The sequence below is a fragment of the Bos indicus x Bos taurus genome, chromosome 24 (genome assembly GCF_003369695.1).
Source record: "Bos indicus x Bos taurus breed Angus x Brahman F1 hybrid chromosome 24, Bos_hybrid_MaternalHap_v2.0, whole genome shotgun sequence".
NCBI classification, from domain to species: Eukaryota; Metazoa; Chordata; class Mammalia; order Artiodactyla; family Bovidae; genus Bos; species Bos indicus x Bos taurus.
In genome coordinates this window covers 46,506,644-46,533,133 of record NC_040099.1, presented here as the reverse complement: position 1 = coordinate 46,533,133, position 26,490 = coordinate 46,506,644, and positions in this window count along the sequence as shown.

Genomic DNA, 26,490 nt, shown 5'->3' with positions numbered 1-26,490 from the left:
CCCCGGAGCCCCAATGCCTGCCTGCCTGGGATGAAGGTGGGAGGTTCTCCTTGCTCCCAGACTGCTGTCTCAAATTGGTTAGACAAAAAATTCTGAATCTCCCACTGAAACATATACCAGAGTCAGAGAAAATGTTAGAGCCCACACCTCTGCGCCCTCATTGCTCTTCTATTTTCTCCTTCAGTTTTCTCCAGGCCACCTAAGCACCGTTGCGTCTAAAGCCCCAGCCTCTCTGGAAAGGATTACCTGCTCCCTTGCCTTGGGTTGTTCTCTCCCTGCAAACTCTGGATAAACTGAAGTCTGTACCTTCCACTGTAGTGCAATGATTCTCAGTGGGGTCCCAGCACTCCATCAGCAGTTAGGGGATGTGTAGGGAATCCTATGGGCTCCCCGGGTGGCTCAGTGGTAAAGAATTCTGCCTGCCAAGCAGGAGATCTGGGTTCGATCCCTGGGTCTGAAAGATCCCCTGGAGAAGAAATGGCAACCTACTCCATAGTCTTGCCTGGGAAATCCCATGGACAGAGGACCTTGGTGGGCTACAGTCCAAAGGGTTGCAAAAGAGTCAGACACAACTTAGTGACTAAACAATAAGCAAAGAATCTTATGGGGAGAGAGGAAAGAACTTCTGCCTGTTTCCAGAAATTCAGATACATCCTGGCCAAATAGCAGAAGGAACCACCGTGGCTACTGGGGCTGGGGTGTAGCCCTTGGATACATGGCTGAGAAACAGCATATCTCAGAGACTCTCTTTGCCTCTTTGGACTCTAAGCACTTAATATGTGTCAATCTGGTCTCTCCAGCTCAGCTTGGGTTTCTCTGAGGGTAGCACTTTCACTTGTCCCTGCACACTTGGTCCTGGGACTTAGGGGCTGGAGTGAAGGTCAGTAGGACACGGGCTCAGGTGTGCAGACACATGCGCTCATGAAGACCAGCAGCAGAGACGAGTGCAAAGAGCTCTACCGGGAGGCAGAGAGCTGGCTGCTAGGCTTGCTCTCAGGAATGGTGCACCTCGGGCAGGTTACTTGTCCTCTGGGCTGCCTGCTCATCTTATCAGAGGTCCCCTGTGACTCTGGCTTCCTCTGCTAGCTCTGGCTTTACTCTGCTAGCTAAGCGTATCTCTCAAATGGCTCCAGAAGTCTGTGCACCCCCCCACCTGCCAACCTTGATGTCATTCACTGCATGGGGCACAGTGCCCAAATGCAGGTGATAAACACACTGCAGACTTACACAGCTGAGAACACAGGGCTGCCCATGTCTTGCTGGCCCCAGGGAGGCTCAAGGTGCACCCCTGAGGCTGGAGCTGGGATGGGGGCAGCATTGAAAGATTGAGGGTGGGGACACAGAGGTGGACAAGGCAGGACACGATGGAGTAGAGTTGGAGTGACACAGTGCTGGGTCTTGAAGGAGCGTGGGCTGAGGGCTGTCACCAGTAGGGAAGCGCGGGTATGACCTGTTTAGAGCAGACATAGCTTTCTCATTGCCAATATGATGTCATTTCCTGCCTTCTGGCCAAGCAATTGTCCCCATCCTGGTGCCAACCCACAAACCCTCCCACCTTGCAAAGCACCGAGTTGATCACATGGCTTAAATCAGTACCGAGCCCACATCACATTAGGAGAGCTTGCCAGCTTGGCAGTGAGACAAGCCTCTGAAGCCAGGATCTGAGTTCCAGCTGGTCTGGGGGCTGCGCGCACCCTGGGGCTGGTAGATCCCAGGCCCAACAGCGCATCAGGGTTTCAGACCCAGGCCTCGCTGACAGCCGACAGGACCCCTGCCTTCAGAAGGGCCCACCCTTGCTCCTAGCTGGGGCCGGTTCGTTAGGGACAAGCCTTCTTCTAAGGAGCATTTAGTCTTTGATGGAATAATAATAAATACGACTGCAACCGGTTCTGTGCTGTGCTCCAAAGAGACTGAGGGGCTGGTTGTTGGAAGAAAAGGAGCCCACAGGAGGAACGACAGCTTGGGCAGGTGGGCTGGAGCAGGCAGGCGACAGAGAGGATCGAAGACAGTCTCCCATTTCCAGTCTGGAGCAAGGACTTGCTTTTTTTCCCCCATACCAAATGGGACAGCAAGTGCAGTGCTGGGAGCCCAAAGCTGCCCAGAGCTGGGGACTGGGTAGAAATGGTGCCACGTTTGTCCGGCACAATCACTGTTTCCACTCCTGGTTATTTCATCAGGTTAGATCATGCTTGTGCTCAGTCGTGTCTGACTCTTTGTGACCCTTTTGCACTATAGCCCTTCAGGCTTTTCTGTCCATGGGATTTTTCGGGCCAGAATACTGGAGTGGGTTGCCATTTCTTCCTCCAGGGGATCTTCCCGACCCAGGGATCAAGCCCCACATTTCCTGTTTCTCCTGCATTGGAGGCAGATTCTTCACCTGCTGAGCTATCGGGAAAGCCCATTTCATCAGGTGACGGGGTTGTAATTTCCAGCTCATGCCGGGCTTCACAGTAATTATCACACAGCTCCAAGTGCACACCTGGTCTTGGCAAGACAGTGTGGGGCACAGTGCCCAGGGCGCCTTTGAAGAAGGGACAGGACAAAAAAAGGGATCATGATTAACGTCTTAGGGGCATATGGCGGTCATGCTGACCTGCAGTGGATTCCAGACCAGCCGGAGAACCACATGGTGCAGGAGCAAATGCAAGCAGCCTGGGTGATTGATGCAAAACACACCCGTCATGGGAGCTCTGCCAATAAACCCGAGGCCCTAACCTACTCCCAGATTCTAGTGGACGCTATCATACAGTAGTCAAGTCACTAATGTTAACATACAGCTCTCTGGATCAGAAAGCATACGGGGCTGCGCACCTGAGTTCTCACTCTGGCTCTGCCCTTGGCAGTCATGGGGCTTGGGCCAGAGCTCAGTTCCTCTCCCTAGTGGGGGCACTAGGTGGCCTCTTGGGTGTTTTTAGGACCGTCGTTGTTTAGCTGCTCACTTGTGTCCGACTCTTTTGCAACCCCATGGACTGTGGCCCACCAGGCTCCTCTGTCCGTTGCCATTTCCCAGGCAAGAATACTGGAGTGGGTTGAGACCCCCATGGACTGTAGCCGCCGTTTCCTCCTCCATGGGATCTTCCAGACTCAGGGATTGAACCTGCATCTCCTGCTTGGCAGATGGATTAGTTACCAATGAGCCACCTGGGAAGCGCCTTTTCAGAACTAGAGGAGGGTTTCCCTTCACAACCCAACAGAGACGGATGGCCCAGGGCTAGCCTTCCTCTACGGCAGCAGGAGGAGATTGACTTTTGTCCCCTCCCTTCTGCAGCGGATACTTCTTCCCCGTTTCATGCCCCTCCCCTGACCTTCTGTTCCGCCCATGCCAGTCTCCGCATCACAGGCTCTATCTCTGGACTTCCACTCTCTGTGGTCAAACCTGGCTCTGCCTCTCTAAGCATGAACAGATGCCTTAAGCTCTGTACCTCTATTTCCTCTTCTGTAAAGTGGGGATAATGTGATTCCCACTTCAGGAAGTGGTGGAGCTAGTTAACTGGGGGAATGAACATTAAAGGACTTAGGGCAGTGAGTGAGTGAGTGTCCAGCTCTTTGCGACCCCATGGACTGTAACTAGCCAGGCTCCTCTGGTCCATGGCGTTCTCCAGGCAAGAATACCAGACTGGGTTGCCATTTCCTTCTCCAGTGCAGTGCAGAACATAGAATAAATGCTCAGTCAACCAGGCAAACCTGGTTGTTGCTATTGTTACAAAGCCGGTTCTCCCCCTGCATCTTCCTCCACATCTAAGCTTGTTCTAACTCTCAGATGTACAGACTCAGGATTCTGGCCTCTCAAGCTCAGAAAGGACTTTGGAACCATGAAGTGCCTGAATCCCCTCTAGAATCCGACAGGCTCATCTGGACTGCTGTGTATCGGCTCATGACCTCAACCAGAGCCGAAACCTGCAGGGAGCACTGCTCTTCCCAACCCTCTTCCCTCTACCTGACCTTCCCCCTTAACCCAGCTCAAGTGTTACTCAGGGTCCCCTAGCTCTATTTGCTGGGGCTGCAGCATAGGAGTCATGGTTCCTTGAAACCCTGTGGAGGTGATCCTGGGCCTCGGGACACACAGCCTTGAGGGCTTCCGGGTGGGGAGGGCAGGGCCATCCCTGCAGCCCTCTCTTCCTCTGAACTTCACAGCAGCTCCCCACCCACCCCATCTGCTGCCTCCTAGCATTGCAGGAAATCATCTCCGGAAAGAGTGGGAAGAAGAAAAGTGCTTTGAATGAGGCCCCAGTGAAGAGTCTCAGATAATTTGGGGGCCAAAAAGGACCTTACCTACCCTCCTCCGTATTATAGAGAGGAGAGCGGAAGCCCAGGGAAGCTGAGCCACCTGCTCGTGGTCACAGTGGAACTGCAGGCAGAGCCAGATCCCCGGGGGCAGGATGCCAGCTCATCTCCTCCAGTGTCATTCAGTGATTCAGTGGGCAGTGGAAGTTCATTGGGAATCTTCTCTGCACCAGATCCTGGACTCAGGGTAAATATGTAAGGGCTTTTCTCTAGGAGCTTAGAGTCTAGAGGGAGGAGAGTCAGACCAGTAAATAACCACAGTACAAAGAGATAGAATGGTCTAGGGAGGGGGATGCCCCAGGCCCAAGGAAGCATCGAGGAAGGGGGAACCAGGAGGGTTCATAGAGGAGGTGATGGTGCTCAAGCTGTGACTTCATAAGTGAGAAGGGATTCACCAGGCTTTCAAACAGAATGAGGGCACTTTGGGAGCTGATGGGTCCTAATGGCACAGTGTCTCATTCACAAAGCTGGGGGTAGACCCTCAAATTCCAGCTTCACTGTGGCCTCAGTTTCCCGGGGACCACTGCCAGCCACACTCTCTTTCAACCAAGCAGCCTGAACCTTTGGGGGAATGCATAGAATTGTATATTTGCCCCGTTCTTGGTTATTTTGATTCTCAAATAGGTGTTTGTGATAACCTTTGTAATTTGGAAACTATATTTTTTGGAGCCGCATCCTGTATTCGTGAACTTGTGAACTTATAATCCAGTTATTGCCTGGGCCGTGACCCTGGTCTGGCTGTCCATTTCAGCCACCATGGTTTCCTGCTGGGTCCCTGCCGAGAGATCCAAGTGCTTTTTGGATCCTTTTCCGTTATAGGTTATTACAAAACATTGAATATAGTTTCCTGTGCTATATAGTAGATCTTTGTTTTTCATCTATTTTATATATATAGTAGTGTGTTCATCTGTTAATCCCAAATTCCAAATTTACCTCGTCTCCCCTTTTCCCTTTGGTAACCATTAGTTTGTTTCCGGTATCTATAAGTCCATTTCTGTTTTTTAATTAAGTTTATTTGTATCATTTTTTCAGATTCTGCATATAAGTGATATATGATATTTGTTTCTCTGTCTTCACTTAACATGATAATCTCTAGGTTAATCCATGCTGCTGCAAATGACAGTATTTCATTCTTTTTATCTGGCTGAGTAATATTTCATTTTAGATATATGCCACATCTTTATTATCCATTCATCTGTTGATGGATATTTAGGTTGCTTCTACGTCTTGGCTACTGCAAATAGTGCTGCTATGAACATTGGGGGGCATGTATCTTTTCAAATCAGAGTTTTCATATTTTCTGGATATATGCCCAGGAGTGAGATTGCTGGATCATATGGTAACACTATTTTTGGCTTTTTAAAGGAAATTCCATAGTTTTTCATGGTGGCTATTCCAATTTACCTTCCCATCAATAGGGCAAGAGGGTTCCCTTCTCTATGCACACTCTCCAGCATTTGTGATTTGTAGACTTTTTTGATGATTGGGCTTCCCAGGTGGCACTAGTGGTAAAGAATCCACCTGCAATGCAGGAGCTGAAGGAGATGTGGGTTCGATCCCTGGGTTGGGAAGATCCCCTGGAGGAGGACATGGCAGCCTACTTCAGTATTCTTCCCTGGAGGATCCCATGGACAAAGGAGCCTGGTGGGCTCCAAGTCCATAGGATTGCAAGGAGTCAGACATGACTGAAGTGACTTAGCATGCACACGTAGACATTTTGATGATGACCATTTTGACTGGAATGAGGTGATACCTCATTGTAGCTCTGATTTGCATTTCTTCAATAATTAGCAATGTTGAGCATCCTTCATGTGCCTATTGACTTCATGTGCCTACATGTCTTCTTTGGAGAAATGTCTGTTTAGGTCTTCTGCCCATTTTTTGATTGAATTCTTTGTCTATATATTTATATGGCCTTCCATCGTAGCTTAATTGGTAAAGAATCTGCCTGTAGTGCAGGAGATCCAGGTTCAATTCCTGGGTTGGGAAGATTACCTGGAAAAGGAAATGGCAACCCACTCTAGAGTTCTTGTCTGGATAAGTGCATGGACAGAGGAGCCCGGCTGGCTACAGTCCATGGAGTCGCAAGAGTTGGACACAACTTAGCAACTATATCATTATATATATGTATGTGTGGTTTTGTGTGTGTGTATGTGTGTGTGTGTGTGTGTGTGTGTGTGTGTGTATGTATATATAGTGAGCTATATAAGCTGTTTGTATGTTTTGGAAATATATTCCCATTTTGAGGATGCTGGAAAGAGAGGCACAAAGAGGTTAAGCAATTTGCTTATAAGTAATGGAGCCAAAAGTGAACCCAGATGGCCTTGAACTTAATCACTGTGTAAGACAGCCTTAGAGACACCTCTGTTAACATTTTAGTGAATTCCATTTCTATTCTTTTCTTGTGCATGAATGTATTAAAGACTATATATTGATGAAAATGGTATTTTATTTTGGTCAAATTTATAACCTTTTTTTTTTTTCAGTTAATAGCATTGGCTAATATTCTAAATCATTATTTTTAATGGCTGCATGGTATTCCATGAATGGGTGAATACTATAATTCACTCCCAACGATCCCTCGTTTTGGATGTTTTTAGGTTGTTCTCAGCTTCTCATTATTCTAACAGTTCTGTGATAGACATCTTTTTAGGTGGTCTATGAACACAGGATTTCCTAGCATTAACTAGTTGCTATGCACAGGGATGGAACTGTTGGCCAGGGGGTTGCAGAACGATGTCTTTAACACACATTCCTCACCTCCAGCAGCACCTGAGACGTGTTGGCTTCCCAGCCCTGTGGGGGATAAACTCTGGCAGTGGAGTGGAATCTGGGTTGGAAAGAGAAGAAATGGAACAACAGTTGCTGAGTTCTTGGGTAGAAGGGAAGGACCTTCTGCAGACAGCCGGAGAGGGGGGCTGAGTCTGTGGAAGTAGCTTAGTGGGGTTTGGCAATGAGGCAGGTGAGCATTCAGAGCAGTAAACCCTTCTCTACACCATACTGTTAAAAACACCTCATAGCATTTAGGCTGACATCACAGTTTCTTAGGAAATATACAGGTTGTATATTTAGTTGGGGAGGATGAAAAGAGCAGAGCGCTTTTTCTTGATTACCACCCAGGAGTGATTGTTAATGATTGAGTGATATTTCAGTGTCGGTGTGTAACCAGGCTCGGCTGGGTTCAGCCCATGGCCTGTGTTCCAGCACGTGGGAAGTGCCGACAAAGTGATACAGACCCCAGAAGTTCTGGAGTGCAGGACTGAGGGCTCGGAGATGGGGGCCCTTGGCAGAGAGTCTGGGGCTTAAGCTAGGCTGGGCAGGGTGGATAGAATGACAGCTAAGAGAGTGCCTTCTTGTCCAGGTCCCTTGAGTCCACATCTGGGCTTTAGTCCTGTCCGACTGTGAAAGCTTGATTAAGTATCTCAGCCTCCTGCTTCCACTGATCACCTCATCAGTGAATGGTGACAATAGCCATTGTGAGGATTACCCGAGGTAATAGGTGTGCTGGCCCATGCTAGGTTCTCAGCAAGCCCTGGAGACTCTTATTTCTTGATTAGTGGGTGTGTCTGCGAGGGCAGAGAGGGTCAGGGCCCTCTATAGAAAGCAGAGATACTCCAGTCCTGATTAAAGAAGAGGGTGAATCTGGGTGAGAAATTTGGGCCTCTGGACCCGAGGGAAGAAAGAGGAAACTGTTGGGTCAGGAATGGGGAAGGAGAACTCGAGTCCATGGGCTTGGGAGGCCATCCACTGGTCAGTGGCCGTGACCCAGCGTGGAGCCTTGCTGCCCATCCTCGGGTTCTGTGGACCACATCCTCCTCACACCCATGCGGGCTTGAGTAGTTAGGGGTGTTCCCTGGAGAAGACTCTTGAGAGTCCCTTGGACTGCAAGGAGATCCAACCAGTCCATTCTCAAGGAGATCAGCCCTGGGATTTCTTTGGAAGGAATGATGCTAAAGCTGAAACTCCAGTACTTTGGCCACCTCATGCAAAGAGTTGACTCATTGGAAAAGACTCTGATGCTGGGAGGGATTGGGGGCAGGAGGAGAAGGGGATAACAGAGGATGAGATGGCTGGATGGCATCACTGACTCGATGGACGTGAGTCTGAGTGAACTCCGGGAGTTGGTGATGGACAGGGAGGCCTGGCGTGCTGCGATTCATGGGGTCGCAAAGAGTCGGACACGACTGAGTGACTGAACTGAACTGAACTGAACTGGAGAGGGGAGAATGTTCTTCCTCGGCTCCCACCCCCAAGGCAGCTTCCCCCAACCCCTGCCATCTTCAGCTCCCACACAGCCCCTATGAAATCTCACTTCTGTGTCTTGGCATCCTGTCTCTGGGTGAGCGGAAGTGCTGGGTGTCAGGGGATGAGGCTGGCAGATGTGGTTGGGGGTGCGGTAACATCAAGTCCAATCATCCCTCTTCCAACTCTCCTCCCCAGTCTCACCTGTGAGAACAAATAAAGCCACGTTCTAATTAGACAGGATCTGGGGATGGGTGAAAAGTCCATTCTCTCAGCTCATCCTCAGCTCATTCATGATTCTCTGCTTCCTGAGAAAGCCTGGACCACGTGAGCTTCTCCAAGGCTCAAACCATGTGGGCGAGGGATGGCCTCTTCCTTGGCAAGCAGGACAGAGGCTTCAGTATGGGGTCTTTCGCTAGGCTTCTGCTGTCGGGCACATGACGAGCAGCTTCACCCGCTCAGCTGTGCACCCAGCACCAGGATGTGGGGCTTCCGGCCCCCTCAGGGCTGTGCCTCCTCCTCCTGCCGCCCAGGATTGCTCTCAGGAGATGTGTCCCGTCACTGCTGTGTGCTGACTGTTCCAGACGGCACGCCGGGGAGGCTGCGGGGGCGGCTGGCACACCCGGCGGTGCAGGAGGCAGCTGGGGCCTGCCAGTGCCTGTCTTTTCTGGAAGCCCACGCAGGCAGCTTCCGGCTGGTCTGCAGGGCACATATTTCCTGTTTGGAAGGAGCAGCTTTGTGCCTCTGCCAGGATGGGGTGCAGAGGGGAAAAAAGGGCAAGGACCAGGCTGGACTTGTGTATCCCCTGGGCATGCAGGGCAGGGCAGGAAGGTCACAGATGACCCTACGATGTGACCTTGAGGCAGCCATCTGTCTTTTAAACTACAAATAAAATTCTCTGTGCAAGACCCCAGCTCAATGCGGTTGGGCTTTGGAAGGCACCATGGGATCAGCACCTTAATCTGTAGCTATGGTGTATTGTTCAGGTCAATGTTTCAATTAGTCTGTTCTCTTTGAGCTCACACTGACCTTTGGTGGAAAGAGGCTACTACCTGGTTTCAGGTGTGCAGGCTGTACATGGCTCCAGTGCGACTGTGTAAGGAGATCCCTTTCACAGCACAGGGACTGTAGATTTATGCATTTATTATGACAGTTATCCAACAGATGGCAGTCAAGTGTCTTGAGGAAGGCTCCCTTTATCTCATTTGCACACAGGCACTGTGTGGGCTAACGGTAACCCTGCTGAAAGGTCAGAGAGAAGTAGTTCTAGGGAGAATTTTAGAACAGATAATATGCCAAACAGGTAAACCACAGGCCAACTCCAGGGCTGGGGCGGGCCCTCTTTAGTCCCCATTTCTCCCATGTTTGCTCAGGAAGAGCAATGAACTCAGCTTGCCAGCTCCTCCTCCAACTCGACCTTCCCCTTTCTTCCCATCTCTGCTCCTTGCTCGTTCACAACCAGGCAGTGAGCTGAAAGGCACACGGCTGAAGTTTGCAGAACTGGACCTGCCATCATCCCCACCTTCGGGAACCCCAGATTAGACTAGCCCTTCTTCTCAATCGGACTCAAAGGAATGGCAGCTTCAGCCCAGTCACACAGCACTGTAAGGGGCGGGGAAAACGGAGCGAAAACGGAGCGCCGTTCATGGTCCTTTTCACTCCCCACCCCAACAGAGAAAGGACAGTCATTCCCCAGCCTTCAAAGCCCTAAGCTGTTTAGCTAGCGGTGAAAGTGAAAGTCAAGTCGCTCAGTTGTGTCTGACTCTTTTCGACCCCATGGACTGTAGCCCGCCAGGCTCCAACATCCATGGAATTTTCTAGGCAAGAGTACTGGAGTGGGCTGCCATTTCCTTCTCCAGGGGATGTTCCCCACACAGGGATCGAACCCGGGCCTCCCACATTGCAAGCAGACGCTTTTACCATCTGAGCCACCAGGGAAGTTAGCGGTGAGGATGCGCTATGACCATCCTGTAAGTAACTGACTCCCCTGCACCACGTAGCACTGCTCCCGTCCAGGCCCCGGAGAGCAGAGTGGTCTGCAGTCCTCTGTCCAGAAACACAGAGGATGGTGCACAAGACGACATAGAGCAGGGGATGGCCACACCTGGCCCGTCGCCTGTCTTTGTGTGGACTGTGAGCCTAGAAAGGCATTTACATATTTGGAGGATTGAGAGGAAATCAAAACAAGAAGAGTGTTTCATGACACAGGAAAGTTCTGCAAAGTTCAAGTGTCCGTGTCTATAAATAATGTTTCCTTGGAACGCAGCTGGGCCCATTTGCTTATGTAGCATTTACGTAGGACTGTGGGCCGCTGCTTGGTGCTACAGCAGCAGATCTCAGTAATTGCAACAGAGACCAAGAGGCGTGCAAGGCTGAGAATATTTACTATCAGGCACTCACAGAAAAATGTTGCCAGCCCCTAGTCAAGAGCATGAGAGCCCATGAAGTATTCTGGAAGCAGCCCTGGATTTGGAGACAAGAGACCTGGTTTGAGCCTTGCTGACAACATTTAGCAGCTGTGTGTCCTTGCTCTCTGAGCCTCAGTTTCCTCATCTGTCAGGGGGAATGTTCTCACTACCTGCCCACCTCATGTGGCCCTTGCATGGATCACAAGGACAGGCAAGTGCCTTGTGAATTGCAAGGCCTGTGTGAACGTTTAGTATTATATGCCCAAGAAGCTGGGTCATTCTGGCCCCTTCTTTCCACCTTTCTTCTCATTGTCTTTCTCCAGGCAGCCTTGCTCCCTTGGCCTCTGGGGCGGGGGTTTTTATTGGCTCTTCCCCTTTCCCCCTGGCTGAAACACCCACCTGTGACCAGAATGGAAAGTCTGTGCTTGTTGAAACTCTGATTGCAGGAAGCTGGGGGGCTCTCACGCGACCACTTAAGAGGAAGCCTTGCTGTACTGCGCTGGCCATTTGCCACCTGTGAGGGGATGCAGCCCTGCTTTTATACTTTTATCACAACTCAGGATGGATGCTGGGCCCTGGACTTTGCTTGGAAAATGGCTAATCAGATACTGTGGGGTTCTGCCTGAAGAGGAAATATGGGGAAAAGAGAACTGTTATAAAACAAACTTCATTGTCTGTCTATGGGGCCTTTAAAGAATGGATTTAAAAGGCAGTTCTTGCCTTATGACCCAGCAATCCCACTGCTGGGCACACACACTGAGGAAACCAGAAGGGAAAGGGACATGTGTACCCCAATGTTCATCGCAGCACTGTTTATAATAGCCAGGACATGGAAGCAACCTAGATGCCCATCAGCAGATGAATGGATAAGAAAGCTATGGTACACATACACAATGGAGTATTACTCAGCCATTAAAAAGAATACATTTGAATCAGTTCTAATGAGGTGGATGAAACTGGAGCCTATTATACAGAGTGAAGTAAGCCAGAAAGAAAAACACCAATACAGTATACTAACGCATATATATGGAATTTAGAAAGATGGTAACAATAACCCTGTGTACGAGACAGCAAAAGAGACACTGATGTATAGATCAGTCTTATGGACTCTGTGGGAGAGGAGAGGGTGGGGAGATTTGGGAGAATGGCATTGAAACATGTAGAGTATCATGTATGAAACGAGTCGCCAGTCCAGGTTCGATGCACGATACTGGATGCTTGGGGCTGGTGCACTGGGACGACCCAGAGGGATGGTATGGGGAGGGAGGAGGGAGGAGGGTTCAGGATGGGGAACACATGTATACCTGTGGTGGATTCATTTCGATATTTGGCAAAACCGATACAATATGGTAAAATTTAAAAATAAAATAAAATTTAAAAAAAATTAAAAAAATAATAAAATAAAAGGCAGTTCTTGGCCCCTCCTCAGTGTGATCAAAGGCCATAGGCTCTCCATTCAGCCAACACATGGGGGCCCAGGGCCTTGTCCTGCTGCAGAAAGTTCCACAAAGTTTAGGACAGTCTAGCTTTGTTTCAGAATTGACTTCCCCCTGCATCCTGTTCATCCGGCTTCCTGACCCCTGGGCATCGGCCGCTGGTCGCCTCACCTGGAAAGGCCTGGAAGTGTTCTCTGGCCTATTGGTCCCTGACCCTTGGCTTGTCACCCCTGTTCCTTCACTTAGGCCCTGGTTCTCTGCTTCCCGGGCTTTCCCAGGACTAGGACGTGAGCTCCCTAAGCCCTTGGTGGGCTCCTGCTTCCCCAGCCTCATCTTTGTGGTGCTGGTTGCCTTTCCCACCCTCTGAGGTGCCTCCCTGTTCTCCTGGCTTCCCTCCACAGTCGGCGAGGCTGCCCCTCTTGGTCAAGCATCGTGGACTTGCAGAGCGCAGAGGATGTCGCTGCTCTCACGTCCCTCGCCTCAGCTGTTTTCTCCAGTGTCCCTGACGTGCTCAGTGAGACTCTCATATGTGCTCAGCCCTGTGCTGGGGGCTGTGAGAGAAAACCATATGAGACAAGGAAGTCCTGCTCCCAGTCCTCTTTTAAGTTCTTGAGGAGCTTAGAAGTCTCACCTGCAGGAAACAGCAAACAGAACAAGGAGGAGATGGTGAAACTGGGAAATCGTTGACACCGACCACATGGCAGAGCCAAGGAGCACAGGAAGAAAGACCTCTGGGGCCCGAGACACTGAGGAAGGTCTAGGGAGGAGGCAGGCGGAGGGGCTAGGATTTGGACTTCAGTTAAATACCTTTTATTGGCTTCATATACGAGGCATGTTCGTGTGTATGTGCTAAGTTGCTTCAGTAATGTCTGACTCTTTGCAACCCTATGGACTGTAGCCTACCAGGCTCCTCTGTCCATGGGATTTTCCAGGCAAGAATACTGGAGTGGGTTGCTGTGCCCTTCTTCAGGGGATCTTCCCAACCCAGGGATCGAACCCATGTCTCTTATGTCTCCTGCATTGGCAGGTGGGTTCTTTACACTAGTGTCAACTGGGAAACCCATATATTGGGCATAAGTCATCTAAAAAAAGATTCTGGAACATAAAAAATAGAAACCTATGGCAGCAAGGGGAAGATAAGGAAAAGTTGCCTCAGCCCTTAGACTTGTTGAGTCACAAAGAAAATCGAGAGGAATCTCCCTTTTGCAGCACAGAGCAACTCCTGGCTTTCGCTCCCCACTCTAAGGCAAGATCTGGTTGGGAAGATTTGGGCATGGCTTAACGTTGTCAAGTTTACATTGAGCACCACCCCCTCTTGAGACCATGGCCAAAACTGGTGTTTTGGGGTTACAGAGAATGGATTTCTATTCAATAAATGGAGCAAGATATAGGAAGCAGATATAAGTCTTTAAATAAAATAACGTCAAAATGTGTATTTGCTGGCTCTTATTGGTTCCTTTGGTCTTTGAATTGGTTATGGCCTTGACAATTTATATATAAATTTGGTTTTTATTTGCATAATCAGTTTTCTCCAATGAATTTTTATAATGTGACGTGGTGTAAAGAACAGATTGGCAAAAATAGTGTAGAGGCCGTGGGCCCAGCTGGAGTCATTTCAGTATCCAGGGGAGATACGCTGGTGGGTTGGTTGCATTTGGGTTGATTCATGCATCCCAAGGCAACAAGTTAGTAGATGAAAACAGAAGTCCCCTCTACCTCTGATTTGTGCTCTGCATACACAAATCAGCAATGTTCAGCAATGACCTCTGGAAACCAAGTCAGGTGACTTGAGTCTTGCTCAGTTACTGACAGTCGCGGTGACAATCCATGTGCTGCTGGAAAGAAGGGTGGACGGTGTGGTAGCTACTTTGAGGCCTCTGTTCTTCTCTCCTCAGGACCTGAATGACCTGACACTTTCTCTGTCTTCATTTTCAGGTAACAAGTATGAAGTCAAAGTGTACACTGGTGATGTCATTGGTGCGGGCACTGATGCTGACGTCTTCATCAATATCTTTGGAGAGTATGGAGACACAGGTAATAGATTTAAACTCTTCTCAAGCCATTCCCAGAACTTCTTAAGTGGGCTGTTTCCCACCCTTCGGGCAGAGGAAGGCGACTCCAGGCTCCTCTAGGCTCTTCTCTTGAGCCTCTCTCTTCTTCTTGTGATGCGCTTTGTCATGGCCTTCCTCGGGCAGCATGGTGCCCATTGCATCAAGTTTATGTGAATGATGTGCTTTCAGAATAAGCTGTGCTCGGCTTTTGAATTGATTTTAAATCATCCTGCATCCTAGAACAGACCCAAGCTCCACATTTCCAGGGGATTCATTCTCACTTGCTCTATCTCCCTAAGCTCCATGCCCATCTTGAATTATATTTGGGGATGTGACTGGGCATGGCCTGACTCACTGCAGCAGTTTGGGGCAGACAAGAATAGGGCAGGGGGATAAATTGTTCTTGGCCTCATAGGTGGACCAGGAACTGAGAGCACAGACCCAGCTGTAGGTGTTGGAAGGAGGTTCAGCCAGTAGAACTACTGAGACAGGTGGTTTGCTCCTGCTTCTGCCCATTTAAAGGGATACTCTTGCCTGGAAAATTCCATGGACAGAGGAGCCTGGTAGGCTGCAGTCCATGGGATCACTGGGAGTTGGACACGACTGAGTGACTTCACTTTTACTTTTCACTTTCATGCATTGGAGAAGGAAATGGCAACCCACTCCAGTGTTCTTGCCTGGAGAATCCCAGGGATGAGGGAGCCAGGTGGGCTGCCGCCTATGGGGTCTCACAGAGTCGGACACGACTGAGGTGACTTAGCAGCAGCATAGGAGTCAGAAAAGCTTCAGAGACATGAATTTTGGATGTAATCTATTAAATAATTTAAAATGCACTGCTGGAATTATAAGAAAAAAAGAGAAATCTCCTGGTGTCAGAAATGAGAGAATTTAAAACCGAAGTATTAGCTATGAACTGATGCTCTGAATCTTAGAAGAAGGACACCTTCATGTTCAACGATCTATAGCATGAATTTCCTTACACATTTGGGGTCAGAAAATGATATTTTGGCTCTGTATGAGGCTAAATATGCAAAAAAGCCAGGATCCCTAGAAGTTCACAGGAATATCTTTAGTGAAAAAAGAGACTAGGAAAAAAAAAAATTGCTCCTCAGTAGAGTAAACTTATCTTTGTAAGAACTCTAGATTAAAAAAACAGTTGCTGGGGAATTGATACTTTAGGCTTATATACATACAGGCTTGAGGTGTCATTTTACACTGCACATGTGATTTGGGAACCCTCTCCTTCAGGTACAGAAAATTTGTTCCATGCCAGTGGTTTAGTTGCTAAGTCCTGTCCGACTCTTGCAATCCCATGGACTGTAGACTGCATCTCTTGCATTGGCAGGCAGATTCTTTACATTGAGCCACACGGGAAGCCCCCTATGACAAATACAGGAAGCAGAAATACAGGAACTGAAAATACAGTTACTAGATACAGACACTTAGTGGATGGGTTAAACAACACAATTAGAAATTGTTTAATAGATAATTAGTGAACTGTAGAAAAATATAAACAAAATATGCAGATGTGCAGAGACATAAAGGGTTGAAAAATACCAGTAAGAGGTCCCGAGATGTGGAGGAGGGAATATGCCCTGATATGTTGAATAGGAGTTTCGGAAACAGAATATACAGAATAGGCGAGAGGAAATATTTGAGGAGATGATGGCTGATCACATTTTTTTTCAGAATTAAGCAAAGATATGAATCTTCAGATTAAAGTAACAAGAGACATTGACCAGAATAAACAAGAACAGATCTTCATTTAGATACATTGTGGTGACACAAAAAAGGCCAAGAGAAAGATCTTAAAAGTAACCAGATTTGGTGGATTATCTTCTATAGAAACAATTAGATTGATAGCAAATTCTTATCAGCAGCTTATAGAGGATACAAATCCGTGGAACAATATTTTCCATCCTCTGGGAATTCCCTGGGTTCCAGTAGTTAGGACTCTGTGCCCTTACTGCTGAGGGCCCGGGTCCAATCCCTGGTCAGGGAACTAAGATTCCACAATCCCACAAGCTGTATGGTGTAGCCAAACCTAGAATTCGATACTCAACTATTCCAGAATGAGGGCAAAATTAATGGATTTCCAAGCAAACAAAGAGAAATAAGACTTCCCACCCAAAGACACATGCTTAAACATGAGTTTTTCATTGATTCATGTTTAAACTCCTGAAGAATATACTTTAAGAAAAAGAAAATTGTACCCAGAAGAAATGTGTGAGATCCAAGAAATAAAGGTGAGCCAAAAAATGATAATTATGTAACAAATTTAAGGAAGCGTTAACTGTACAAAATGATAATATTGATAATAATAACTATTATCAAGATATGAGAAAATATGGACCCTAAACACTAAAACACAGTGATATTTGAGAAAGAAAGGAGATAATAAGAATTAAAACATAACTTGGTTGCAGTCCATTTGCTGACCCCAGGGAATAATTAACTTTAGACTTTGATACATCAAGTATGCAGATTAAAATTGTATAAGTAAGCACCCCAAAGAGAAATGCATAACTTCTAAACCAGGAGAGGAAATGAAAGGGGATAAAGACTCAATCAATCCAATAGAAATCAGGAAATGAAGAAAGAAAAAGCATGCTAATAGCAAAAAGTAAGATAAATGTGTAAATAATACAATAAATAGAACTAAACTAAACTAAATTCATCCACCTAAGAATAAATGTTCTCATATTAAATTAAAAGAAATAAAATCCAGCTTAAATATATGATACATAAATTTCTGAGAATATATAAAATGAAATTAAGTATACCAGGAACATACTGTCTACAGGAAAGAAGCTGGTGTACCTATATTAATATCCATCAAATTAAACTTTCAGACAAAACACTTCATTAGAAATAAGTATCAGAATGACAAAAAGAGCAATTAACCTGGAAGATAGGATAATTCTGAACTTGTATAGATTTAGCAACATATTTTTAATACATGTGAAGCAAAAAGTAATAAAATTCTTGGAGAAACTTGACAAGTACATAATCATAGTGGAAGATTTTAATACAACACTCTCAGTAATTGATGAGTCAAATAGATAAAAATTTAGTATGGTTGCAGATTTTAACAATGGTTAATAACCTTGGTCTAATATAAGTATGTAGATTCCTAAATCCAGTGGGTAGAGAATATACATTCTTTTCAATCGCATAATGACAAATGCACATGAATCAATAACATAGAGACAACATTCTTTGATCATAAATCAATAAAATTAGAAGAAACTCCAACCTTTTACCCCATTTAGAAATAAAATTTAATTTTCAAAAAAATGAATGATCATCTATAAAATCCAGGAGAATTAAAAAAATCATTAGAACCATGAGTAAGTTTAATAAAGGTGCTGGATATGATTAATACAAAAATATTAATAAAACAGTAAGCACATATATTATTTAAAAATATATGATTTATACTAGCTTTTGGTATTTAAGAAAAACTCTGGAAAAAATAAAAATTTCTACTTAAGAACATGCAAGAATACCTAAAAAATGGAAAAAATATATTATCCTCGTGGATGAGAAAAGACTTAAACTCAGTAAGATGTCCAAATTTCTCATTATTCTATAAATGCAATGCAGTTTCAGTCAAATTCCCAAAAGGCAATATTCCACAGCTTAAGCTGCTATTAAATTCATGTCCACATAGGGCTAAGTATTGCCAGAAAAAATTTGAATAATGAAAATAATATTGACAATATTAATAATATGAGGATATTTACCCTCCTGCTGCTGCTGCTGCTGCTAAGTTGCTTCAGTTGCGTCCGACTCTGTGCGACCCCAGAGATGGCAGCCCACAAGGCTCCCCTGTCCCTGGGGTTCTCCAGGCAAGAACACTGGAGTGGGTTGCCATTTCCTTCTCCAGTGCATGAAAGTGAAAAGTGAAAGTGAAGTCGTTCAGTCGTGTCTGACTCTTTGCGACCCCATGGACTGCAGCCTGCCAGGCTCCTCCGTCCATGGGATTTTCCAGGCAAGAGTACTGGCGTGGGGTGCCATTGCCTTCTCCATTTACCCTCCAAATACTAAAATATTCAAATCCCCCAAAACTACAACAGAGTGATATGTACAGAAGGAGAAACAAATAAACCAATAGAATAAAGAGTCTAGAAATACACAGAGAGTGGCATTATAAATCTGAGCAGAAAGGATGAAATATTCAATTGCTGGTGTTAAAACAGTTGTCTAACCATGTGAGAAAAGATAAAAGTCAATCTTTTTACCTTTCACCACACACAAAAATAAGTTCCAGATGGGCTAGAGATTTAAATGTGAAAAAGCAAACTATGACTTTTTAGTAGAAACTTTAAGAGTGTGTCTTTTAAAAATCTCAGTTTAGGATAGAGTTTCTTGAACAATTCACTAACAACACAAACAACAAAAGGAAATATTGATAAAGTCCATTAAAACAAGAAAAAGTCTGTATGAAAAAAGGAAAGACAAAGAAAAGGAAAGACCATAGACAAAGGAAAGACAATAGAAAAATATAATAAAGTATATGAACAGAAAAATTATGGACAAGCAAAGCCTGAATGGCCAATATATATATGGAGCAATCTCAAAATATATGTATATATATGAACATCTTTCAGTCTTTTCAAATAGTCAAAGGAATGCAAATTAAAACCATAATAAGACACCATTGTACACACATGAAACAGAAGTTTAAATATATGTGTTAACAATGATTATGGGGAATGCGAACCCTCAAAGGCTGCTGGTGATAATTGATGTAGTACAACCATCTCTGAAGGTGATTTTGCAATTGCTAATACACTGAAGATGAGCACATCTCAGTATCCAGAAACTCTGTAGGTGTCCAGTCAGATCAGTTTTTACAAATGTATGGCAGAAGGTTAGTACTGGAGAGTCCATTTCAGTGCTATTTACAATAGCAATCAAATAGAAACAACCCAAATGTGAAAGAATGCACATATAATCCTGTTTTCTTCATTCAATGACTGTTATACAGAAGTTGGGTGAATTCGGTTACTAGCATCAACAGAATAATCTCAAAGGATTGATATTAACTTCACAAGAGTGTGTGATGATAAGATGATGGTAACACGAGCAACAGTAAGAATCCCAGCCCCTGACACGGCACCTACCTACCACACTCTGGGCACTACCCTAAGGGCTTTGCACACATTCATTCAGTTAATCCTTGAAACAGCTCCTATGAGGTGGAGTCCTTATCATTCCCACAGTACAGACAAGGAACTTAAGACAGATGCTCACTATGATGTTATTTCTGTAAAATTCTAAAACATGCAAAAATAGTATATGTTCTTTATGGATACATACGTGCACAAACAAAAATTCATGAAAATAATGGATGCCAGTTGATGATACTGTTTGCTTATGGCAGGGTGTGGCAGGTGAAGGGATGGACTATGAGGCTTTAGACCTACCTGTTATGTTTAATTTCCTTTAAAAAAGAGAAAGGCCTAAGTTAATTACACAAAATGTTAATATCTGGTATACCTATTATATCTGAATGGGGGGTACAGGGATGTCTAATATTTTCTATATGTGTGAGTTGTGGCAATCTAAAATTTAGAAAAATTTAAGGAATCGACTTTTAGAAAAGAAAGAAAACAGGAAGGATAAGCAAAAATCTGGTGCTCAGATGGGCTTGTAAGGGTTAACATGACTGGTAGACTTGGGAAGGCAATCGTGGAAAACTGAAAATGAGAAGGAACAGGCTGGCTGAAGCCCTAACTATGTGCTTAATACCTGTGTGACTTTGGCAAGTTGTTTCACTTCTCCAAGTCTCAGTTTCATCATCTGCAAGACAAAGTTAATAATATTTCCCTCTTAGATTGTGACAAGGGAGCAAGTGAGGGGGAAAAAAAAGTTAAACATGCAGCAGACTCTGGTGATAGTTATCATAGCCGTTTTCCAGAGGAGGCAAGCCTAAGGCAGCCTGCTGGCTGATGTCAGGGTCCCAGCCACAGCCTGTAGACCAATGACCATGGTTGTGCTCCTTGTTCAGGAAAAGCAAGGCAGGGCCTCAGGTCCGGGGACTGGGGTGCAGGTGGGTTTGCTAGGGTGGGGACCCTGGGCTAAGGCCGAACTCAGAGACCCAGTTATGGGTCCTGGGCACAGGCCACACAAGGTGAGCCTCGGCCTTGACTGGCAGCTGGAGGGGTTTAAGGAGCCTATAGATCTTGGGGTGAAGCTACCCTTTTGAATAAATTAATAAACTCTATTCTTTAGAGTAGTTTTAGGTTCACAGCCAGATCGAGTGGAAGTACAGAGAGTGTCCACATACCGCCTGTCCCCACCCACAGCCTCCCACCTGGTGACTTTTGAGACCGTTCTGCAGTGGGCGACCCATTAAAGTTTGGAGCCAGTTCTCTCTCCTCATCTGGTCTCCTTTGTACAAATACCTGCCTTGTGTGTCTGTGTGTACAGGTGAGCGTAGGCTGGAGAATGAAAAGGACAACTTTGAAAAGGGGGCTGAAGACAAGTTCATGTTGGATGCCCCCGACCTGGGGCAGCTCATGAAGATCAATGTTGGCCACAACAACAGGGGGGCGTCTGCGGGCTGGTTCCTGTCCAAGGTGGGTCCAGCTGCCTGTCTGTGGTCCCTTGGCCTGGGAAGCGGGAGTTCTGGCTCCTCAGAGGCTGTACTTCAGACCTAGACTCCCTCTTTAGGTCCATCAGCCTCCACCCTTCTACCTAAGCCCCTGGTCAGCCATGCTGCTCTTCCCACAGCCTCCCAGGCCTTGCCTGTGCTATCTATCGCCTTCCCAGAAGGACAGCTTCTCTCATCTGCACCCATCCAGGGTCTTCCCTCCTGCAGGCCTCTGTCACTAAGCCTTCCCTGACTCTGGCCACCAGAACCTCTCCCTCCCATGAGTGTCTATAACCCTGCTGGCCTGTAGCATTCATTTCACCTTAATCATAAGCTACTTGTGACTTATCTTGGGTCGTTGCTTTGTACCTCAAACTTCTGGATCTCAGATCCTCAAAATTTCACCTATCCAGGACAAAGTTAAGAGTCAAGAAGAAAGCAAAAAGGCTTCTGAGAAGCTGAGATATATCTGGCTCAAAGTTCACAAGAAGAGCTTATGCCCCAGGTACTACCTTGCTCTGCCCTGATTTTGAAGGCAAGGCCCCTCAGATTCTCACTCAGTCTCATGCTTGCTTATAATCCCTTCTAGCAAACTTGCTACCCATAATTTTAAACCTATATAGCAGAAAATTAGAGGTAGAAAGAGACACTGAAATTGGTGGGGTTATTGAGAACTGTAATGGAAAGTCAGAGAAGACAGAAAAAGTCAAAAGAATATTGAATGATCATGGAAGTCTGAGGTCATTTAGAAAAGGGCTACCAGCCTTGGCATGTGTCTTAGTCATGAGGCTATCCACATCTTTCAGCTCATCCCAGAATGATTGGAAAAAATGGATGTGTAACATATTTTGAAAAATATTTTGAAAAGCTCTTACTGCTTAAAAACATAACACCCTTGGATTTATAATAATCTGACTACTGAGAATGAGACTGTCTGATAGTTGAGGTTTTGCTACTCCTTAATTTTGTATACTATGCTGTGGCAGTTAGGAACGTGCTTGACTGCAAAGATCAGAAATTGAGGAGCAATCAAAGGCATATTTCTCTCATCTCACATGAATCCAGATGTGGCCAGCTCAGGGCTGCTGCAGCGGCTTCCTGAGACCTGCTGTCTCGCTGAGTCACTGTCTTCAGCACAGCGGCTTTCATTCTCCAACTCGGCTCACGATCACATTTTGGCCGTTGAACCTCTAGGCATCTTATCTGTGTTCCAGGCAGGAAAAAAAGAGAAGACCAGAGGGGAAGGACTTTTTTTGTGGCATGCCTTGCCTTGGTTTGAGAGAAGCATAACCCTCTTTGGAACCTCTGCCTGTGTTGTGGGGCCACCCTAGTTATACTGGAAATTGGGACTTCAAGTAGGTTTTCCAGCCGTTATGGCAGAAGTAGGCTAAGAAGGTGATTGGAAAGGGTGTTGAGTAAGAATCCTTGAGTGTCTGCCGCGTGTCTCCCCGTAACCAGCCTGAAAGTTCCTTGAGGGCACCTCCCCAGCTTTTGGCATGGGACACGGTGCTGAATCAGCAAAGCAAGGAATGGCCAAGTTTTTTTGGAAAGAGGGGGCTTCCTGGCTGTAAGAACAGCCAGCCTGATGCTGAATAGGGTTTCCGGAGGTTAAGTGGAGCTGCTGCTTGGATTGGAGAAGAAATGGGGCAGGAGTCCAGAACCTAGAGAGCCAAAGCCCAGGCAGAAGTGTGCCTCAGCACAGAGGAGGCAGTGTGCTCTATGACCTCAGCCAGAATGGGGCACAGAGAGATACCTTGGAGTCCAGTCCCTTCATCCTGGGAAAGAAGATTGTCAAAGTGAAAACGCAGGAGTAGCTGAGGGAGCTGCAAAGTACAGCCGAGGGCCTGAGGGTGACCTTGACATAGCCGTTGCAGCTGTACCTCGGGAGGTCAGGTCCCTTCTTGGTCACCTGGACCCTCACCCCTGGTGCTTTCTGAAGCTCTGTGAAGCAGGTGGTTCACACACGGAAACACGTCCTTGTGTTATCTTCATCTCAAAGCAAGGGCAGCTTGGCAAGGTGTGAGACATAGGGTAAGAGCACTTTTCCTTTCAAACGCTGAAAATCTTGTTCCGTTACCTTTTGAAATTTGACATGGAAGCCGCACAGACTTTTGTTTCTTCCTGGACAGCCTCTTTTGTGGCGTTTTTGTTTCAGCTAGGACGCTTGTAGGATTTTTTCTTTTTATTTATAATTTAAAAGTCTTGCCAGATAATGTCTATGAGTAAGGTCTTTGTTAGTTCATTTATCTCCCCTTACCCCCTCTCCCTTCCCCTTCCTTCCTTCCCTCCTTCCTTTGTTTTTAAAAGAAAAGTGAAGTGGCTCAGTTGTGTTCGATTCTTTGGGATCCCATGGACTGTAGCCTGCCAGGCTCCTCTGTCCATGGCATTTCCCAGGCAGGAATACTGGAGTGGGTTGCTATTCCTTCTCCAGGGGATCTTCCTGACCCAGGGATGGAACTTGGGTCTCCCGCATTGCAGGCAGACTCTTTATCGTCTGAGGCACCAGGGAATCTTGTTTTTAACTTCTCTGTAACATTATGATGCCTAGGATATTTTTTGTTTGTTTATAGCTCAGAAAAGCTATCTAGTAAATATACTAAGAGATGAGAAAATATACTAGATTCTTGCTTGGATGGCTTTATTCTGATCTTTTCTTCAGGAAACAATTATCCATTTACTGAATCGCCACTCTCTGTTTTCAAAAGCTTCCCCTTTATTATTTTCATCTCTATTTTCTTTGCACTCCATAAGAACTTGTCAAATTCCCTCCCATCTTATTATTGACTTGCTTTTTCAAACCACCAGTTCTGTTTCTTTCTCCTATTAATATGCATTTTAATTCTGAATGTTTCTTCAAATTATTTTTTCTTCTCACAAAAGTAATATATATATTCATTGTAAAAAGTTTAGGAAATGCAAATAAGCAAAATTAAATAATCTGAACCACCATAATTTCACCACCCAAAGGTAACCAGTGTTCATGTTTTCATACATATCCTCCAGGCATTTTTCTGTGAATTAATACACATATGTCATTTAAAATAATGGGGTCATAATAAGCACAATATCTTACAAACTGCTTTGTCTCCATTTTCAAGTGTAATATACATATTTCCTCATGCTATTTAAATAGAATAATATTGATATTTCACAATGCAGTTTTTAATGATGATAATACTTCACTACCCAGATATACCATGAAGTATTAAACCAATTCCTCTTTGTTGAACATTTCAATCTTTTTCCTCAAATTTATTGAGGAAATAAACTGTGTTATGACAGACATTCTCATAGCTTATCTGCATACACATTTATGATTATTTCCTACAATTAATTCCTAGGAGATACTTTAAGGTCATGCAGAATTGTAAGGACACTGATGAATTTGCTGCTACACAGTTTTGCTTTCCTTGATATGTTTCCTCATGTGATCTGGCTCTCTTTTCATATCATCTTACTGCCTTTTCGCTGCAGCCCCTCCTATCATTAAAGATGTTCACCCCTGTTTCATAAAGACTGTATTTTGTTGCATTCTATCAAGCAAATCAGTTTCTTGTAGGGCTTCCCTGGTGGCTCAGATGGTAATGAATCCGCCCGCAATGCGGGAGACCTGAGTTTGATCCCTGGCTCAGGAAGATCCCCTGGAGCAGGGCATGGCAACTCACTTCAGTATTCTTGCCCAGAGAATCCCCATGGACAGAGGAGCCTGGTAGGCTACAGTCCATGGGGTTGCAAAGAGTCAGACACAATTGAGCGATTAAGGACAGTTTCTTGTCTTCTTTTTGTATATCCTTTATCCTTTTATTATACTTTATTCTTTTTCTGTATCCTTTATTCAGTCCTTTCCAGATTTCCGCTCTTCTTTTCATTCTTCAGAATGATTTTTCCTTCTTCCCTCTCTCCTTCCTTTCTTTGCTTCTTTTTCCTTTATGTTTGCTACTCAGACACTGTTTTAAACCAGAAGCCAAGCAGGCTACTTTCAGCATGAGATTGGTTATTCTCTTCAGGGCCAGTATTATGTGTAGGGGTGAGTTCAGGGCCTGGCAGGCAGGTTCCCAAGGGGAGTGTGCCTCCGAGTGTTCACTGGCTTCTGAAGAACTCCTAACAGTCTGTTCCTTTAACTTAAGCCAAACCGAAATAATGCTTGGGAATAAGACATAAAAATAATTCTAGTATTTTGTAGGTCAGAGTACCTGGATTTACTAGGTATTTTCTTGAAGGAGGAATTCTGGTGAGGAAGGAAGAAGAGGATTTTAGGTCCCAGGCAGAGTAAGTGCAACCTGGAAACCAGAGGCTACCTCTCATCCCTATGACTACACAGTGCGTAGCCAGCCCTAGCCTCCTGCCTCCCCATGGAGACTGGGTTTCCATGCTGCCCTTCCTCACCTCACCTCCACAGAGACACCAGTTAAAGTGCCGTTAGATTGTCTGCATTTCCACATTGGACAATTCTACAGCAAGTGCTCCCGTTCTAGAAGTGGCCGGTTGGTTGCCGTGGACACCACATGACAACTGCTCCTTTGGTGTTTCTGTGTGGGGGCTTGGAAGGATAAATCTGACAGCCTTCATAGGTCACCTCCCTCCCCTTCTTCGTTAGTCAGTTGTCCATGTGTATTCCTCAGCCCCCTGTTCTTCATTCCTTCCCCGAGGCTGGCATCTCCCTCCCACAGGCTTTGCACATGGCTTGGGTCCCCACGTCTGCTTAGTCCATCATTTGTGACTAATTCAGACGATCAGTTCAGCCAATCACCGGCTCCAAAGAACAAGAGTCACAAGATGGAACATCACACTGCCAGTGGGCCTTGCCTTTGGCCCATCTGTTTCAGGAGAGGATTTGCCCGAGGTCCTATAGCTCTCTGGGGCAGGGATGGGACCTGTCCCCAGTCCTCTGGACTCCAAGTCTGGATTCTCTCCACTGTGCCATGCGTTAGAAAATCCGGAATTGGGTAGGTCCCCTGCCACATGCCTTAGGGAGCTTAAGTTCAACCAGTACCACTGGCTCTGACAGGAAGTGGAGATAAAGACTCATGGAGCAGATTTCAGGGACCTCAAGAAACTCGGCGTGGCCTCATGTCACCAATTTATACTCAACATTCAACAAACATTTACTGGGTGACTATTAAATCCTAGGCCCTATGTTATGAATGACTGTTACAATGGACATGGTTCTGCCTCTAAAAGAGATAAGACTGAATACTTACATTAAGGTAGGTTATTTACTGGAAGGCAGGTTACTTACTGTAACCTTATATCCCAAAACTTTAGGGAAAGTCCAGCTTTCAGTGAACGAACATTCTGTCCTAAGGGCCCCACAACTGTTGATCAATCCAAATGTCCTGGTTTATAAGTCAGAAAACAGAATCACCCCAACTTTAATACAAAGCTGGATGAGGCAAGTGTCTTTCATGAGGTACAAACAAATGTTGGGGTTAGCAGCGCCTGACTGGGCATCAAAGGAGGTTCCAGGG